Here is a 21,895-nt window from a genome sequence, read left to right as displayed (position 1 = left end):
AATTTACAAAACTTATTTTCAAAACATACAATATGAAAATATTATTAAAGAGAACCAATATTATGCTGATTTCCCAGAACATTCTGCATAAGCAGTTTTATATAAGATAATGATAACTTGACATCGGACAGCATCTGTTCTTAAGCATGATGATATTTGTAGACTTGTCTTATTAAAATTGAGAATGGCAAAGTTAACAGTAATTTCAAAACTTTTATCCCATCATTATCTTTGAATCAGAATATACATATCAGTTTTGGCATCGATCACTTGACTTAGCGTTTTTTGGTCAATCATACTACAGTATACACCTTAAAACTTTAACAGGAATGAGTGTCACCTTCTTCAGTTGGTCACCTCCAGCCCTTATTCCACTAGTTGGTCTATCTTTCTTTCTAGTTAAAACAAGGATCAGACATTTGTTTACATTAAATTTCATTCTGTAATGTCTTACAATTTCTTCACAATCATCCAGCTGTTCCTGAATCTTTTCCTCCATGTTTCCTCAGATTATCAAGCCATCCATGAACACCATTGCTTTCATCTTGTCTTCTCCAGGTTTTACTGCCACCTTAGTCATATCATCATCCAAGACCATTGTGAAGAGGAGAGATGACAATGCACTGCCCTGTTCCATGCTACATGTTTGCTGGACCAATATGTCCTTTCATTTCCCACTTTAACATAACTCAGACTTCCACAGAACATATTCCCCACTCTGCTTGTCGTCTCTTTTTCCACTCCCTTGTTTTCTATTGCTTCCCAGACCTTTCTTCTACATATGCTACCAAATGGCTTTTCTGTATCAAGAAAGGCCATCACAAGGTCTTCCCCAAATTTATAGTGGTGCTTCTGGAGCTGCCTCACTGCAAATATGAGGTCAACAGTTGACCTCCCATGTCTGAAGTCACACTGTTCCTCCCTCAATTTGTTCCTGACAATCGTTCAGATTCTATTCTCCAGGATCTTTTCATATAACTTTGCACTTTGTGGTACCAATGTGACTCCCCTGTAGTTTCTACAGTCCTTTGTACTCCCTTTCTTGATTATAGGGACAATAAGTGTCCTCCTCCAATCTTCTGGGGTCTGCTCCTCATTCCACACCATCACATCATACGATACGATACAGCCAGTTCCCAACTTCCACTGCTGCCTTCACCATTTCAACAATTACTTTGTCCATACCTGGTGCTTTTCCTCCTTTCATCTTCACCAGTGTCTTTTCAACTCCCCCCCCTCCCCCCCCCCCCCTGTTCAGAGGTAACTTCTACCACCTTTACTCTGTTATCCTCATCTCAAAGTCCATTTGGATATAGCACAAGCTCAGAGTACTTTTTCCACACTATCTTCAGTGTCTCTTTGTTATTAAGCTCTTTCCCATTTCTATACAACATTGTTGCATCCTCTCTCACTCCTCTCCTCTTACTTTTGATCTTTTTTTATTTTACACATGTTGTTCCACAGGACCAAATTGAGGAGCAAATCTCACGGGTCATGGAATGTGTCAGTGCATGAAATTACAACATAAAAGTAATAACAGATAAAATAAAATGTTTATGGACCCAAAAAAAGACAAGCCTTGAGTTTATATAAACACAATCAACAATATAACACAGGAATCAGCTTAATTTTTCAAGGAACTCCTTTACAGAATAGGAGGAAACTCTTCAGTTTCAGTTTGAAAGCATGTGGATTACTGCTAATATTTTTGAATTCTTGTCGATGCAGCAGTATGCCACACATGTTTCTGCACAAGAGTCAAGGAAGTGTGATCCAAATGCAGATTGGATTTCTGCCTAGTATTAACTGAGTGAAAGCTGCTAATTCTTGGGAATAATCTGATAACTGTCAACAAGAAACAACAGTAAAGAATATGCATATTGAGAGACCAATGTCAGAATACCCAGACTAATGAACAGAGGTTGACAAGAGGTTGAACAGCCCATTTCTGAGCCAAAAGTATCCTTTGAGAATTGGAGGAGTTACCCCAAAAAATAATACCACATGACATACACTATGTGATCAGAACTATCTGGATACCTGGCTGAAAATGACTTATAAGTTCGTGGCGCCCTCAGTCGGTAATGCTGGAATTCAGTATGGTATTGGCCCACCCTTAGCCTTGATGACAGCTTCCACTTTCACAGGCATACATTCAGTCGGGTGCTGGAAGGTTTCTTGGAGAATGGCAGCCCATTCTTCACAGAGTGATGCACTGAGGAGAGGTATCGATGTTGGTCAGTGAGGCCTGGCACGAAGTCAGCATTCCAAAACATGCCAAAGGTGTTCTGTAGGATTCAGGTCTGGACTCTGTGCAGGCCAGTCCATTACAGGGACGTTGTTGTTGTCATGTAATCACTCTGCCACAGGCTGTGCATTATGAACAGATGCTTGATCATCTTGAAAGATGCAGTCACCATCCCCAAATTGTTCTTCAACAGTGGGAAGCAAGAAGGTACTTAAAACATTGACGTAGGCCTGTGCTGTGATGTTTGTTGTTGTGGTCTTCAGTCCTGAGACTAGTTCGATGCAGCTCTCCATGCTACTCTATCCTGTGCAAGCTTCTTCATCTCCCAGTACCTACTGCAACCTACATCCTTCTGAATCTGCTTAGTGTATTCACCTCTTGGTCTCCCCCTACGATTTTTACCCTCCACGCTGCCCTCCAAAACTAAATTGGTGATCCCTTGATGCCTCAGAACATGTCCTACCAACCGATCCCTTCTTCTGGTCAAGTTGTGCCACAAACTTCTCTTCTCCCCAATCCTATTCAATACTTCCTCATTAGTTATGTGATCTACCCATCTAATCTTCAGCATTCTTCTGTAGCACCACATTTTGAAAGCTTCTATTCTCTTCTTGTCCAAACTATTTACCGTCCATGTTTCACTTCCATACATGGCTACACTCCATACAAATACTTTCAGAAATGACTTCCTGACACTTAAATCTATACTCGATGTTAACAAATTTCTCTTCTTCAGAAATGCTTTCCTTGCCATTGCCAGTCTACATTTTATATCCTCTCTACTTCGACCATCATCAGCTATTTTGCTCCCCAAATAGCAAAACTCCTTTACTACTTTAAGTGTCTCATTTCCTAATCTAATTCCCTCAACATCACCCGACTTAATTCGACTACATTCCATTACCCTCGTTTTGCTTTTGTTGATGTTCATCTTATATCCTCCCTTCAAGACACCATCCATTCCGTTCAACTGCTCTTCCAAGTCCTTTGCTGTCTCTGACAGAATTACAATGTCATCGACTAACCTCAAAGTTTTTATTTCTTCTCCATGGATTTTAATACCTAATCCGAATTTTTCTTTTGTTTCCATTACTGCTTGCTCAATATACAGATTGAATAACATCGGGGAGAGGCTACAACCCTGTCTTACTCCCTTCCCAACCACTGCTTCCCTTTCATGTCCCTCGACTCTTATAACTGCCATCTGGTTTCTGTACAAATTGTAAATAGCCTTTCGCTCCCTGTATTTTACCCCTGCCACCTTTAGAATTTGAAAGAGAGTATTCCAGTCAACATTGTCAAAAGCTTTCTCTACGTCTACAAATGCTAGAAACGTAGGTTTGCCTTTCCTTAATCTTTCTTCCAAGATAAGTCGTAAGGTCAATATTGCCTCACGTGTTCCAGTATTTCTACAGAATCCAAACTGATCTTCCCCAAGGTCGGCTTCTACTAGTTTTTTCATTCCATGCTGTGATAGTGCCACACAAAACAAGGGGTGCAAGCCCCCTCTATGAAAAACATGACCACACCATAACACCACTGCCTCCGAATTTTACTATTGGCACTACACAAGCTGGCAGGTGACGTTCACCGGGCATTTGCCATACCCACACCTTGCTATCAGATCGCCACATTGTGTACCGTGATTCGTCACTCCATACGACATTTTTCCACTGTTCAATCTTCCAACTTTTATGCTCCTTACACCAAATGAGGTGTCGTTTGGCAATTGCCAGTGTGATGTGTGCCTTATGAGCAGCTGCTGGACCATGAAATGCAAGTTTTCTCACCTCCTGCCTAACTGTCATAGTACTTGCAGTGGATCCTGATGCAGTTTGGAATTCCTGTGTGATGGTATGGATAGATGTCTGCCTTTTACGCATTACGACTCTCTTCAGCAGTTGGCGGTCTCTGTCAATCAACAGACGAGGTCGGCCTGTACACTTTTGTGCTGTACGTGTCCCTTCATGTTTCCACATCACTATCACTGTAGAAACAGTGGAGAGTGGAGCTAGGGATGTTTAGGAATGTGGAAATCTCACGTACAGACGTATGACACAAGTGACACCCTATCACGTGACCGTGTTCAAAGTCCATGACTTCTGCAGAGCACCCCATTCTGCTCTCTCATCATGTCTAATGACTACTGAGGTCGCTGATATGGAGTACCTTGTAGTAGGTGGCAGCACAATGCACCTAATATGAAAAACATGTTTTTGGGGGTGTCCGGATAGTTTTGATCCCATAGTGTAAGTATACTACTTTTCATATCAAACTATCACTTACTTCAGATACTGTTTGAATAGTAAAAATGGCAGCATTAAGCCTTTGAACAAGATCCTGAACATGGGCTTTCTGCGACAGTTTACTAGTCATCTGAACACCTAGAAATTTGATTTGTTCAGGTTAATTATATGCCCATTCTGTGAAATCAAAATGTTGGGTTTTGTTGAAATGTGTGTTAGAAACTGTAAAAACCGAGTCTTTCTGTCATTTAGTGTTAGTTTATTTTCTACAAGCCATGAATTTATGTCATGAACTGCACTGTTTGAAACAGAGCCAATGTTCCACACAACATCCTTTACTACAAAAGTAGTGTCACCAACAAACATAAATATTTTACAATTTCCTGTTTTACTATAGGGCATACCATTACTATAAATACAGAACAGTAGTGGCCCCTGCACTGATCCCTGTGGCACCCTCCATTTGATCATGCCCCACTCAGACCCCACATCGCAGCCATTCTCAACACTATGACCTTTTGCTGTCTGTTGTTAAAGTAAGAGGTGAACCAATTGTGAACTACACCCTGTGTTCCATAATGATCCAACTTCCAGAACTAATATGTTGTTATCAACAAATCAAACGCCTTAGCAAAATCGAAAAAGATGCCTAGCATTCAACACCTTTTGTTTAATCCATGCAGTACCTCACAGAGAAAAGAATGTAGCATTTTCAGTTGTTAAACCACTTTTAAAGCTGAACTGTACTTTTGATAGCAAATAACGTGAAATAAAATTATCAATTATCCTTACATACATACCCTTTTCAGTAACTTTACTAAACACTGATGGTGTAGAAAGAGGTCTAAAATTGTCTACGTTATCCCTTTCTCCCTTTTTATACAGCAACTTTAATACTGAGTACTTAAATCATTTAATAAACTGATGATTCTTAAAGGAAAAATTACAAATATGGCTAAGTACAAGGCTAAAACACTTGGCACAGTACTTCAATATTCTGCTAGTTTTTATTTAATTCACCAACAATGCCCAGGAAATGAATGTTAAATACTGTACATATATCTGACTTATCTGTAACAGAAATATTTTTACTACGAACTGACTTTGATCGACCTTGTGCTGCTGACCGGTCACTTCCTTCACAACTGACCTTAAGGTTTTAATTTTGTCTTGTGACTTAGCTGTTCTATTTGCATACCTCAGACTCTTTGCCTTCCTAATAACATTTTTAAGCACCTTACAATACTGTTTGTAATGGGCTACTGTATCTTCTTTGTGACTACTTGTAACATTTTGATATGGTTCCCACTTTGTTCTACATGATACCCTTATTTGCACTACTCAGCTACCCAGGCTGCCCTTTATTGCTACTACACTGTACCTTCTTACTTCATCTGCTATCTTCCTCCATCATCTTTTTTCCATTCTTCGATCAACTCTCTTCTCTTGTCAAGCTGTCTTCTTTATTTATTCATTTTCATTTACTCCTTTTTTGATAATTCAGTCCTTTCTTATAACCACAGTCTGGTTTCCTTCTTTTCTTTCCCACTATGTCCTTGACATTTTCATTTCACCGTGGTGTCTCCTTCCACCGTTTTCTGCTGCTTGTCCTTCTGCTTACAACTACTGCAGCTTCTACAATAGCACTTTTAAAGTGTCCCCACTCCTCTTCTCCTGTTTTTGGTTCACCTTTGGTAACCTTTGCCTTATTGTCTCCTCATATTCTTCCTTGACTTACTTTTCCTTCAGTTTACATACTCTAATTCTTCTTTGCTGGATTTCTGTCTTCTTCCATTCCTCATGGTTCTCCTGTTCATCGTCAGTAGCCAGCGGTCAGTATCGAATGCCTCAGATGGTAGTACCTGTATATCCATTACAGTCTTCTTCATTTCCCAATCATAGAGCATGTAATTCATCAAAGATTTCTTTGCTAGATTCCTACTGTACCTCATTACTTTGTGCCTCTCTTTTTTCTGAAACCAGGAGTTACTTATCACTAAACCATTTCTCTCGCAGAATTTCAGCAATCTCTTGCCTTCTTCATTTCTACTGCCTCATCTTCTACTCTCAGTACATTTTTATGCCTTTGTCTTTCACTCCCTACATGTGCATTAATGTTTCCCATGCCTACTATCCTTTGTCCATTCAACTGCTTTTGTAGTTCTTCCTCAAAATCCTCCTCCTCTTGAGATGTGCAGCTCACTTGAGAGAAATGCATCTGAACTACTTCCATACTTATTTCCTTTGTCATTATTCTGATCACTATCCTGTTGCTTATCCTCCACACCTCTTCTTTTAGACCATCTTCCTTCTTCATTTCCACTCCAATACAATCTGTAGCCTTCCTCCAGTTCTGTACTTTCTTCTCACTTCCATCTTGTCTCTCCCATGCCTAAAAATCTAGCTTTCTGCTTTCCATTATATCCTCTATTTTCTCTACTTTCCTGTCAGTGTTCCAATGTTCGAAGTTCCAATTTGTAGTCTGTTTGCCTTGTTGGTTTGTGTCTTTTGTATATATCCTTTCCAAGGCTAGTTCACTTGTTGAAAATGGGTTGTTGAGCCACTGTTGGCTAGCTAGGCCAATCAAAACTTCACCAGAGCCTCATTAGCTGCCAGGTGTCGGAGTTTCTACACGGCCTCCATAGCTAGGCCATTGGTCCTGGGGCACTTGAAGTCCCCACTATACTTCACCTGTGTAGGCCATCCCCTACTTTGCAGTGTTGCCCACTGCCATGACTTGAATGAAGGGTTGGTCAACTGAGAATCTATCAACTATAAAACTTTTAAATTCAAAATAAATTACTGCTCAGAATAAATTGACACAATCGTTAATGTACAAACATATCTACCTCATAGGGGAGATGGTGAATAAGAGGCAGGCACAATGAGGAGGAATTTTGGAAATATTTTAACCTTTGGACAAAGTCCTTCTTCAGAAGTAAAAAACTCTCCTTGTTCATGCAACCCCCTCCCCCCCATTCCCCCTCCCCTTCCCAGCCACATGCAGCCACTGTCTCTGGATACTAAGTCTCCACACACACACACACACACACACACACACACACACACACACACACACACACACACACACACAGAGCCACTGTCTCTGGGAGCTAAGGCCCCACTGTGTCTGGACCCACTGTGTCTGATGTGAACTGCAATCTAGCTGGGTTGGGTAATGTGGGGAAAGAAGAGGCATAGGGTGGGGAAGGGGAGAGATAGTAGGGTAATGATGGGAGAAGACAATAGCGCTGCCTGTGGGAGCACGCAGAGACAAGATAGGGTCTGGATAGGGCTAACAGTTGCAGCGTCTGTAGGTTATACTGGGAAAGGGGAGGGTGCAAAGGTGGGAGGAGAGAAGTAGAGAAGGGGAGAGGAATACACAAATTTGCTTGCGGGATAGAAGGTGTGTGTAGGGCTAGACTGAGAGTAGAGAAGGCAATAGACAGGTGGGGGGACAGGGACTAATGAAGGTTGAGTCCAGTGGCGTTGCGGGAACAAGGATATGTTGTAGGGAGAGCCACCAATTGTGAAAATCAGGAAACCTTGGAGTTTGTAGGAGGAATTTGAATGGTGTGTGTGTGTGTGTGTGTGTGTGTGTGTGTGTGTGTCTGTGTAAGTAAGGTACTTGGGAGAAGGACTTTGCATGAAAGCTGAAATATTTCTAACATACTTTTTCATTGTGTCTGTCTTTACCTCAGGGCCACCTCTTCAAGGTGAGTAGCTATCTCTTCTGTCTATATTTTTGTTATTCCATCCTGGACTTTCCATTGTTTGTTTCAAACTTGTGTTTCAGTTTTTTATGCTTAAAAGAACCTCCACTCCGTATGTATTCAAGAAGAGTATGACACATTTCTCAGCAGTGAAACAGTGTTTTAACTATTGGTGATTCAGTAACGAAAGTACACTGTGTCACAGTGAAGATTGATATAGCCAGTGCAGAGACCAATTATCTAGAGAAATGTTGCTGGAGCTATAAGGCTGTCTGTATTTACTAGAACAACCCACATGAATTTTCAAGAAACACACTTTCAAGAAGGAAGTTAACTCTTACTGCAATATGCAACTTGTCCACTAAAAGAGCTGAAGCAGTTTCATACAATTGCTAAAAATTCACAAAGTGTAATGTAAAATTTATCGCCACATTGTTATACTGCTCTAGTGTTTCAGATGATGCAAAAACAGTTTCTTTGGCTTCCAACACTATGGCAGGATAATAATGCTCAGTAGATGGATTTAATGGAACAGACATATGCTTCAGAAATGGCAAGGGTGTTTGCAAATCTTCATGTCGTTTATATAAGGGCAAAAAAAACTTCAAGGTAAATTGTATGAAATACATTTCTTGTAATATTTATGTTAGTAGATAAAAGGCTGTTGATCAATTATAAAATGTATGGTTATCTATTATTATTATTTGAAATTAAACTATGCATATCCTACATCACAGAATGGTTCTCCAGAAACAGTGTTATCATAAATGCAGAAAAGACAGCTGCTATGTATCTGCACATAAGAATCACCCTTTAACTCTTGCCATAATTCTATCTTGTAAACAATTAGAAACTGAATATGGCACTAAATTTCTTGGATTGTGGAATGAGAAGAATCTATAGTTGGACAAACACGTGAGCTTCACTGACAAACAAAACATTAATCACCAAACTCTAATGCATGACAATTATTATTGGATGCATGATAGTAACAAAAATATATATACTGTGAAAAGGTTGACTCACTGTTGAGATCTGTTTTTTGGAAATTAGTCTGCCAGCAAAAGTTGCTTTATAGTCAAAAAAGAAATTAAAAGACCATATAAATTCAGCATTAAGATTATCATGGAAGCCACTATTTAAGAAACTGCAAATTCTACCTCTCTTTTGCTATAAAGGAAGGAGGAAATGTCATATTTATTAATAATTACTACCACTTAAAAACATAGATATTAACCCAATTTGCTTAGAGCAGCATTGGAAGCATGTGCAACCCTTTATGATAGTAAATTTGTACTGAACACCTGTAGGAAATTTTAATCTGTTCATAAATCATCTGGAAGCTTTATTGGTCCATAAATGAAGACTTAGTTGTTGCTGATGATTTAAATATATAAACATTCTGAAAATGGGGTATCATGAACTTGTACATTCAATAACAGCATATGACATTCTTATGGAAATATCCAATTGTTTCACTGTCTAATTACTGGACTATAAAATATAATGACAAATTTCATTTGGAGGGTAATTTTACTGACAAAAGATTCCGCTACATGTCATCTCATGCCAGTGATGAAATGAATGTCTTTAGAACAACTGTAAAGAATATGTTGAGTAAAGAGATCAAGGATCCTCGACCCAAAGAAATAACCAGACTAATAGTTCACAAAACTTTCCATTTATTATTTCCAGGTGTGACAAACAAATTCAGAATTTTTCATAATGGCTGTGCTCAGTGTGCATTAATTTTGCAAAAGATTTATTATTACAAGTTGCTGTACATTTTTAGCTGTACATAATTACAATAAAAGTTTTTGGGTACCATTGATTTATTCTCATCAAATTACAAAATATCCTACTCTAATCTCTCATTTCTTTCCAATTAATAATTTTCTTTCTTCCAAAAGCTTTAACATTTACCCACAAGAATGAGAATTGTTAATAGTTATTCCTCCTTACAATAAATACAACTTTTATAAAACTCTTGTCTTTTTATTAAAACTATATGAACTTAACGATACATTGTGTGAAACATGCTTGTTATTGAGTTACATAATTAATTTCTAAATTTATTAAACAACTAGTATAAATGAAAGAAAAATTGCCAAGAAAATATCAAAATTGAAAAATACCAATGCAAAACCAAAAAGCGAAATAAAGATTGAAAGTTAAATTATGGGTTTAAAAAAACCCATGTGTGTCATAGTCTTTATTTTATCATTTGTATGATACTCTCCAATACCACACAACACTGGTAGATGTATTGCACTACAACACTCCATTCTAAGATGTAACTCACAGAAAAACTTTGGTTATACCAAAAAGGCTAATCAAAATAATAAAAGGGGAGTACCAATGTGGTCAGCCACCAACCAATATTCAGAGAACTTATTTGCAACAAATGAAGAAATGCATGATAATTACACACAAACCAAGGAAAACATTCATCCATGGAGGCAAAGACTGAGAAGATGTTGTGATGGTGTTCTGCAAATTACTCCTACCCATCAGAAATACAACCAGTACTTGTAGGAATAATGCAAAGGAAATGCTAGTGAACATGCAGCTGAAGGCAATGGTGCATTGACTATATGAGCTCACCTTATACCCAACAAAATTTTAATTCCTGAAAAATGTATGTTCTGGAAGTAATAAGTCACAGTAGTCAACTACACGTATAATTTCTTTACATTTTTGTATATTGTTTTAACCATAAATTTTCCAAACGTCCTGTATACAGGGTCAGCATTAAATCTTTCCCCAATCACAATAATTTGTTTCTAAGGAACTGTGCAGTTAATTGCAAATGGTGGGTTAACTATGAAGTGTTTTATGAATATATTTCCACGTGCTCCATTAATAGCCCATAGAATGTCTATGTAATACTGATTTCTCTCTATGATTTTGCCAACGTCTTTTCCATCATCTTCTCTAAAGTGTCTTGTATGCATGATATGAGTTTGCATAGTAGGAACTGGAACTTTATACATGATGTAACCCCACAAAAAAGTCAAGAGAGGTTACATCTGGTGAATGTGCGGCCATGATGGACCATCTCTATCAATCCATCTGTTTGGAAAGGTTTCATCCAAGAACCTGGGAACAAATAACCTCTGGCATAGCAGTGCACCACCTTGTTGAAACACTGTCCTTGGTCAAAATTCCTGTTAAGTGAGGAACATTGTGAAGTCTCAACATTTATAGGTAAAAAGTTTCAGAGTTAAGTCACCATTTGCAACAGACCATGTAACTACCTAACATAGTTCCTTAGAAATAAGTTTTTGTAATCAGGAAAGATTTTATGCTCACCCTATATTACACATCCATACACTATGAGATGCAAAGATAAAATAACAAAAATTCTTTCTCTGACAACTCATTACAGTCAGAACTGTCATTAAACTTAATCCTTACCATGAACTTTTCAACTAGGGCAGCTAACGAGTCAAAAACAGCCATTTATGATATCTTTATAGATAGGTCTTATAAAGAAATTTATTATAAAACCAGTAGTCACTAAGCTCTCAGACTGTGGAATATAGCTCATTGTATGAGGGTGAGTCAAATGAAAACCATAAATATTTTTTTAAATATTATTTATTGTGCATAAGTGGTACAGAGCTGTATCACTTTTCAATATAATCTCCCCCACGCTCAATGTAAGTCCTCCAGCACTTACAAAGTGCATAATTCCTTTAGAAAAAAATTCTTTTGGTAGTTCACGCAACCACTCATGCACCGCGTAGCGTACCTCTTCATCAGAACGGAACTTCTTTCCTCCCATTGTGTCTTTGAGAGGTCCAAACATATGGAAATCACATGGGACAAGGTTTGGTGAATATGGTGGATGAGGAAGACACTCAAAATGCAGGTCTGTGATTGTTGCAACTGTTGTATGGGTAGTGTGGGGCCTTGCATTGTCATGTCGCAAAAGGACACCTGCTGACAGCAATCCACATCGCTTGGATTTGATTGCAGGCCACAGATGATTTTTTAGGAGATCTGTGTATGATGCAATGGTGACAGTGGTCCATCTAGGCATGTGATGCTCCAAAATTACGCCTTTTTCATCCCAAAGGAGAGTCAGCATAACCTTCCCTGCTGATGGTTCTGTTCGAAACTTCTTTGGTTTTGGTGATGAGGAATGGTGCCATTCCTTGCTCGCTCTCTTTGGTGGAAGTGAACCCAGGTTTCATCCCCAGGAACGATTCTTGCAAGGAAGCCATCATCTTTTCCTTAAAAGTGCCGAAGAAGTTCTTCACAAGCATCAACATGCCATTCTCTCATTTCAGGAGTCAGCTGCCGTGGCACCCATCTTTGTGAAACTGGAGCACATCATGCACAATGTGGTGTGCTGACCCATGACTAACTGTAAACATGCTGCAATGTCATTCAGTGTCACTCGGTGGTTTTTCTTCACTATGGCTTCAAATGCTGCAATGTTCTGTGGAGTCACAACTCGTGCCTGACCTGGACGAGGAGCATCTTCCACTGAAGTTGCACCATTTGTGAACTTCCTATTCCATTTATAGACTTGCTACTGTGACAAACATGTATCACTGTACTGAACCTTCATTCGTTGATGAATTTCAATAGGTGTCACACCTTCACTACGCAAAAACCGACTAACAAAACTGGTGCAAGGCACAAATGGGGCTGCCATCTTCATACTGATATTATGACGGTATGTGTGCATGTGCACTATGCTGCCACCTACAGGCCATTCTGCACGATGTTTGTAGCACGCTTACCAACTTACAGGATAATGGCGTGAAATTTCGACCTGTTATTACAATTTCAATGTTTTCATTTGACTCACCATTGTACCAAGTGTAACTACTAATCATGATACAAAATCTATGAAATCTGAGTTCAGGAAAACAATCAATAAGTTGAAAAATGATTGTTTTAGGATGTTACTCAAAGACAAAAACTGGAGTGAAGCTTACAGCAGGCGTGGTATTAATGAGAAGTATGACAAATATATTAATAAAATATTATACATATTTGGAATGTGTTTCCCTCTAAACATGTCATATGAGACTAAAGTATATAAAAAACCATGAATTACGTGTGGAGTAAAGGTTTTTTTGTAGAACAAAAAGGCAACTGTCAGACAGAAACACCTCTGATGTTGAAGCTGTACCTCATTACAAGGCATAACCTACAGTAAAATACTGAAGAAAAAATCCAGGCATCAAAGCAGTTGCCTTATGAGGAGAAGATAGCCACATATGGAAACAAAGTAAAGACATTGTGGGTATAGTGACAGAGCAGACTGACAGAACAAGAAGTTACGCATAGCAGAAAGCTTTAAAAGTAAAAATATACATTGGTAACCAGTGCGTGCACTGTTGCAAAACATTTTAACAAGCTTTTTGATATCTGTTACTGAAAACGTGACATTGTCTGGTTCAATAAATGCTGCCACAGAGTACATCATTCCCGGTAACTTCAGTATCACGAATATGATTGTCAGTACACAAGAAGACGTAATGCCCACCACAAAACCTGTTAAATAAAAAAAATTCCAGTAGTTATGATAAAAGTTGAAGAAATTGAAAGAATGTATAGTGAAATAAAATGAATTGTTCAGGTTGTTGAGGGAGCTCATAGAAACAAGATGTCAAGGAAAATTAGGAGACCATGAACAAGTGGAAAGTGTTACAAGGGGAAGCTATCTAGCAGAATTCTTTTATGGAACACAAATTACACAATGCAAACATATGGACATATGGTTTAAGGACTATGGAAGAGAGTTGTATTCATGGGATGGACCTGGGACACCAAAAGGTTTCAGATAGATTATACAAGGTGTTCCACAGTTCCTGTTACAGGCTTGTTGGGGCTGTGGAGGGGATGTAATAGATAAAGTTTTGATAAAGGTCCCATGCCTGCAAAGGTACTATTTTGAGTATGTTTGAAGATTAGATCACTTTCAAATCTTCACTGTTTGCCCACAAATTGAGAAGAGGGTGCCATCATCAGTTCCTGTTGTAATTATGACATCACATACCCTTTTTTTTCTGAGTAACAATGAATTTGAGAAACTAGTATGCCCTCAACTAGGAGTCTTGACTGTGGTGCTCTACAGTAATACCACACTACTGACATTGAAGAGCACATAATTCATCACATAGAAGAGACTGGTGAACTGTGATTTATTTTCAAAGAATATTCTTAAGAATTTATTTTATTTACTAGCGCTTCATCAAGAACATTAACACATGTAATCACACTATGTAAGCATGGAAGTAGTTGCCAGGGAGTAACGGATGAAATCATAACCAAATTCCTTTCAACAAATGGGAATTTTATTCACTTTCATAGTGCCTAAAAGCATTTTTAAAAGAAAAATTTAAAATTATAATCAGAAAGCACCCTCTAAATATCAAAGTTACAAGTTATTCAGAGGCAGAAAGAAACAAGCTTTGACTGTATTAGCTTTCGGGCAGAGAACTTTGCTGCTCCCTTTTGACACAGCCATAGTTACGACCGCTCACAACAGCCTCTGAAAGACTGCACTGGTGCAAATCTGCAACACACCAGATAACTTTAAACTAAGAGTTTTAACAATTTACACAAGCACACAAACTATGCACCCCCCCCCCCCCCCCCCCCCCCCCCCCCCCCCCACCGTAGGAGGGATGGAAATGGTACAAAACATTAACAATTGAAATATTAACCTTACCACCAAAGGTGCAACTTGATTTTAACTTCTAAGAAAAGTCTTACGGTGAAAGGGTGGCAACTTTATATACTAAAATAATCACCTAAATAAAAGCCCATGAAATGCAATCTTATATAAAATTCTACAAGGTTGGCCAAACAATACTTAAGATGCTCTACAGTACACAGATACTGCCTCTCAAGATCGTAGGTAATAATATAAAAGTTTCCAAAGATCAAAACATATTTCAGGTACTAGGCAGTTACACTCCAAGCAATAAATTCGTTAACACACAAAATCCGACAAACATGACAGAGGCAGCTACTAACGTACGGTAGATTGATAGGGAGATTACCGAACAACCCGAACCGCAGGTTGCTCTAACCCGCCCCTACTCCACAAGGGAAAAACGGACCACCCAATTTATAAACAACCACCTTCCCGAGGGTGGTCAAACGGAGAAGAATGGTGGGACGACCCCAAAGCAAAATGGCTGGTGACCTCACCAAGAAAACAAGCAGAATTTAACAAGAGTAAATCAAACAAGATATCACCAATTTTCTCGAGAAGACCTGGCGCAACACCCCCAATGCTCTCCCGAACCGTCCGCTGCCATCCGCTTCAATGGTCGCAGGAAGGCATGCCGATCTCCTGTCTCACGGCGTCGCAGTTCGCACCAGCCAGCCCGATGTCATGGGTTGACTCCTGTTGCTCTCGTGTCGACCCCAAAGTCACTACCCCTCGCTATACGCCACAGCCCACTGGACTCACGTGACGACCTCACATGCGCCGACGCTCAAGACGGACAAGTCATCTTGTGACTCAGTGCGCGACTGATCAACCGATCGATCCATCCGCCAATGACCATTGCCTGAGCAAACTCGAGCAGACTGGCAGCCTAACGCGCAGACTCAGAAGGAGGAACTAAGCCCCGACCGGGCGACCACTCATTGAGTTCTCTTACTGGCAGAGTGGAATGACTCTCATTTTGCGGGCTTTAAAGGTTGATCTGAACAACAGACGTACTAGCACTCCGAACGACAGACAGATACTAACTGCCTAACAAATGGGGACGAGAGACAGACTAGCAAGCTGGGGATGAGAGACTAACCCAGACTGACCCTCTGGTGAGCTCATAGCGCCCCTTAAATGCACGTGAACAGGCAACCTTTCCCCTTTCCCAACAAAGGGAGACACCAAAGCTGCGATTGCCACAGCGGCGCCACCGCCTGAAATGGAGGGCGACTGCTTCACACTACATGCTGCGGCGCACTCTTCAAAACAGCAGTTTTTACCATGGCTCAACCTCCTCCCCTCAAATAAGAACCCTGGGGTAATATGCCGAAATAAACTAACTAGCAGCTTCTAAAAGGGACAAGACAGTGGCCGAGAAAGGCCACAAGCAAAACACTCGGTCAGACCCACCCCTGCAGAGGAAACACGCCCACTGGCTACCCAATATTCCTGCCCCTGGAAGAGACCGACCTAAGTCTGGCAAGACAACCAGTTCACAGCCATTGCTAAGCCTTCAACGAAAATAGCGAGATACCTGCTTGGACTTCAACAATGCAGAGGAAACATGCCCCAGGCTATCCGACATCCCTTCACAGTGCTCTTCACAGTATAAGGCACCGAGCTAAGCCTCTCAAGATGACCAAGGTTGAAGGGACTATTCAAAGCTGACAACCAATGAGCTACCAGAACTTTAAAACCAGAAGCTAATGTCTTAACTTAACCGATTATCAGTGCCCACTAGATTCTTCAGAGATAGACTCTAACCCAGTTAACCTAATCTGCAACACAGCCACCTTTCACTGCAACTCAACCACTTCCCTATGATCAGCCTCGTTTACAACAACTTGTTCTAAATCAGAGACCCGGTGAAACACATGCACCAAATGTGCGCATAGTCTAGCTAACTGCTTGAGACTTAGTTGATCAACACAAAACCATGTGACTTCTGAAATTTTCCCGGCGTATTTCTTCTTCTAATAATTTCCGGGTAGGCAGCCAGATCCTGTCGACATTCTGCCACAATATTTCGGCCCAGAGACGTCCGGCCATCATCAGGTGAGTACACAACTACTGAAGAGCCCAGGTGCAGTCGCGGTATTTATGCCGAATCTCGCGCGTAAGTACTCGACTGCACCTGGGCTCTTCAGTAGTTGTGTACTCACCTGATGATGGCCGGACGTCTCTGGGCTGAAATATTGTGGCAGAATGTCGACGGGATCTGGCTGCATACCCGGAAATTATTAGAAGAACACAAAACCACTCTAAATGTTGGTGGAACTCACCGACCTCTCCTGCCGCCGCTGCCATGGCTGTCAGAAAGGAACCAATAACTTCCGTTGAAATTTGGACCGGATTTAGCAAGGCATCTTTAAGTCCACAAGCAACTCAGAATCAGTGCCTTGTTCGTTTATATTCTGAATACGCAACTCATATAAGAGTTGACTTCTGCACAACAGGCCTAATTTTGGACATTCTCTGGGCACCATGAAAACCTGAAACAAGCAGCTAAACAGTCACTTGACCAAAGCGAAATATTACAAAATTATAAAATAAGTACAACTAAAATTCCATCAGTTACTCAAAGAGTAGTAGCAAGAACGCTAACCACGCTATGCTACCAGTAATGAACCGTAATTTATTTTCAAAGAATATTCTTCAGAATTTATTTTATTTACTAGTGATTCATCAAGAACATTAACACATTTAATCACACTATGTAAGCATGGAAGTAGTTGCCAGGGAGTAACTGATGAAATCGTAACCAAATTCCTTTTAACAGATGGGAATTTTATTTACTTTAATAGTGCTTAAAAGCATTTTTTAAAAGAAACAGATTTAAAATTATAATCAGAAAGCACCCTCTAAATATTAAAGTTACAATTTATTCAGAGGCAGAAAGAAACAGGCTTTGACTGTATTAGCTTTTGGGCAGAGAACCTTACTGCTCCCTTTTGACACGGCCGTAGTTACGACTGCTCACAACAGCCTCTGAAAGACTACACTGGTGCAAATCTGCAACACACCAGATAACTTTAAACTAAGAGTATTAACAATTACCTCAGAGCCAATATCAGTTAAATTAAATAAATCAAATTACTATCAAATCCACCTTCATTAACAGTATTTCACCATCAAATCCGTTATAAAGAAAAATCTATTGTAACCCACCTCCACAAACACAAACTATGCATCCCCATAGGAGGGATGGAAATGGTACAAAACACTAACAATTAAAATATTAACCATGCCACCGAAGGTGCAACTTAATTTTAACTTCTAAGAAAAACGATCATTTAAATAAAGCCCATGAAATGCAATCTTATATAAAATTCTACAAGCTTGGCCAAACAATAGTTAAGATGCTCTACAGTACACAGATACCGCCTCTCAAGATCATAGGCAATAATATTAAAGTTTCCAAAGATCAAAACATATTTCAGGTATTAGGCCTTTACACTCCAAGCAATAAATTTGTTAACACACAAAATCCGACAAGCATGACAGAGGCAGCTACTAACATACGGTAGATTGATAGGGAGATTACCAAACAACCCTAACCACAGGTCGCTCTAACCTGCCCCTACTCCACAATGGAAAAATGGACCACCCAATTTATAAACAACCAACTTCCCGCAGTTGGGCAAATGGAGAAGAACCCCAAAGCAAAACAGCTGATGACCTTACCAAGAAAACAAGTAGAATTTAACAAGAGTAAATCAAACAACATATCACCAATCACTTAACTTCTAATAAAATGCGATTTCTTGAGAAGACCTGGCGCAGCACCCTCAAATCGCTCTCCTGAACCGTCCGGTACCAGCCACTTCAGCGGATGCAGGAAGGCACACTGATCTCACGGCGTCACAGCTCGCACCGGCCAGACTGATGTTGTGAGTTGACTCCTGTTGCTCTCGTGTCGACTGCGAAGTGACTACTCCTCGCTATACGTCGCGGCCCACTGGATTCATGTGGTGACCTCACATGCACCGATGCTCAAGACGGACAAATCATCTTATGTCTCAGTGCACGACCGACCAACCAATCGATCCAACCGCCAATGACCATTGCCTGAGCAAACTCGAGCAGACTGGCGGCCTAATGTGTAGACACAGATGCAGGAACTAAGCCCCGACCGGGCGACCACTCATTGAGTTCTCTTACTGGTAGAGTGGAAAGACTCTCAGTTTGCTGGCTTTAAAGGTTGATCCAAACGACAGACATACTAGCACTCCGAACGACAGACAGACACTAACTGCCTAACAAATGCGGACGAGAGACAGACTAGCAAGCTGGGGACGAGAGACTGACACGCTGGTGAGCTCATAGTGCCCCTTAAATGCACGTGAACAGGTAACCTTTCCCCTTTCCCACCAGAGGGAGACACCAAAGCTGCAATTGCCACAGCAGCGCCACCACCAGAAACGGAGGGCGACTGCTTCACACTACGCGCTGCGGCACGCTCTTCAAAACAGCAATTTTTACCACGGCTCAACCGGGGACTAGGTGTTTGTGTTGTCCTCGTCATTTCATCATCATGATGATGATCATCATCATCATCATCATCATCATCATTTGTGACAGTGGCTAGATTGGATTGTGTAAAAATTGGGAATTTGTATGGGCACTGATGACCATGCAGTTGAGTACCTCACAAACCGAACATCAAACATGGAAGAGAACCAGATCCTAAGTACTCAAAAACATTGTGTCATGCCATGGCTCATGGCAAGCACTCAGGTTGGAACTCATTGACTCTGCTGTGTGCATACTGTGAAATGGGAGATTTGGAAATGATCATTTTTTCAAACATATTTTACATCAAAACAGCACAACTATGGGCATGAATTTCTCACCAAAACTTTAGTTACTATGTCTACCCTACAGCTCCTAGAAGTCTATAACTGGAATTGTGAAATACTGTATATAATAGTAAGACAGATTTGAAAACCAGATTTCAAACTGCAAAATATTCCAAGAGGCAGATGTCAACTTTGACCATAATTTGTTGGTTGTTAACTGCAGATGAAGAATTAAGAAACTGCAGAAAGGAAATTAAGGATATGAGACTTTAATAAATTAGTTGCTGAGTGCCTCAAAAGGCAACAATTGACTAAAACAATGGAAATGAAACAATACAAGACACACATACTCTACAAACCATCATGAAGAAGCTTAGAGAGATGGAGTAGTGAATACAACAGAAGATCAAGCAGACAAAAAGACAAGGCCCAATGGAAATCATTGGATGACATGGCAGATCTTAAATTTAATAGGTAAAAAGACAGAATATAAAAATGAATCAGGCTAAAGCAAATACTGGCATCTAAAGTGAGATTGATAGGAAGTACAAAATGACAATGCGGGACTGGCTGGAGTAGACATGTAAAGCAGTAGAAGCATCTTTGACTATAGGAAAAGACACTATATATAGGAAAATTTAGGAAAATATTGAAGAAAGGAGGAGGACCAATATGGATATAAAAAACTCAGATGGCAAGGGAAGACTAAAAGGTAGAAGAAATATACAGTTGGGCTATACAAAGGAAGGAAACTTAAGGACATTGTCATGGAAATGAAAGTATATGAATTTGAGGTGGGAGATATGATAATGTGAAAAGAATATGACATACCACTGAAACACCAAACTCAAAAACAAAGCAACTAAAGTAGACGCAATTCCCTCAGAATTAGTGAGATGCTTGGGAGCACCAATTTTCACAAAACTGTTCCATCTCATAGGCAAGACAGATGAAATATCACAGACTTAAAGAAGAACATAATAATTCCCATTTCAGAAGTCAGTTATTGACAGCTGCAAGTATTATCAAACTATTAATGTAATAAGCCATGGTGCATCATATTTACAGAAGAATGGAAAAACTGTTGGAACCTGACCCCAGGGAACATCAGTTTGGTTTCTAGAGAAATGTAGGAACATGCAAGGCAATACTGATCTGATGATTTAGCTTAGATGATAAGTTGAAGATAGGCAAACCTATATTTACAGCTTTAGCGGCTTTAGAGAAAGCTTTTGACAATTTGAAACCCTGAAGCCAGCAGGAGGAAAATGTTATCTATAACTTCTACAGAAACTACACTGCAATTATAAGGCCTGCAGATGTACATTGTGTATTCTTAAACTTGTCCTGAAAATAAATTAATAAAATCAGAAATTTTTAGTTTATAGACTGTATATGCTTCAGGCTGTGAATAAAGCTTATTTGAAATTTATATTACCAATTATTCGAATGCGTAATGACACATTCCATATTTATACTTAGCTGGCAATTTCATTTAACAAGAGTGCTAGATGTCCCTATCCAGTCACTGTAGTACTCTTGAATTCTTGCTACAGAAACATGCTGGTATCTAATTTGCAATTCAGGTATGGTAATTTTTGAAATGAGAAGTCAAATCCCATTTAGAAGTAATTTTTCCATTTTATTCTAATTGGTTTCCAAATTGTGCTTTAACAAAATCTGAGCTGTAATTTGTAACAAAAAAACACAAACTTGCTGCCAAAAATACTGTACAACTACTACTTTCCAGTGCTTCAGTAACTGCTACTGAAATACTACTAAAATCACTCCAGAAATACAACTTCCACAGTCTTAATACAACTGCCACTATTACTTATAGTGCATCAACAATTGGCATTCGGTCACAGCCACCATCACATACTCAATATTATAGTATTGTCAACAGCTGTAGGCATTGTCAGAAACAATTATTTTCTAGCGTACAATGGCAAATGACACATATAAAATTATTTAAGGATAACAATATTTGCACTAGAAAACATAAATATAGTCAGGATTAATTTCATCAAATGCAGATTAAATCATGACTATTTTTAGCAATTACTATTACAATATGATAATTATGATCAGAACTGAATTAGTCTTTCACCTGCCTATAATTGTGGTAGCTCAGTATTACAATGTTTATTACTTTATACAAACTTCTCCATTCCAATTTGTACTGAGATTATAAATGCGGC

The sequence above is a fragment of the Schistocerca cancellata genome, chromosome 3 (genome assembly GCF_023864275.1).
Source record: "Schistocerca cancellata isolate TAMUIC-IGC-003103 chromosome 3, iqSchCanc2.1, whole genome shotgun sequence".
Classification (NCBI taxonomy): Eukaryota; Metazoa; Arthropoda; class Insecta; order Orthoptera; family Acrididae; genus Schistocerca; species Schistocerca cancellata.
The sequence above is the reverse complement of the archived record's forward strand: the minus strand, read 5'-3'. Positions refer to the sequence as shown.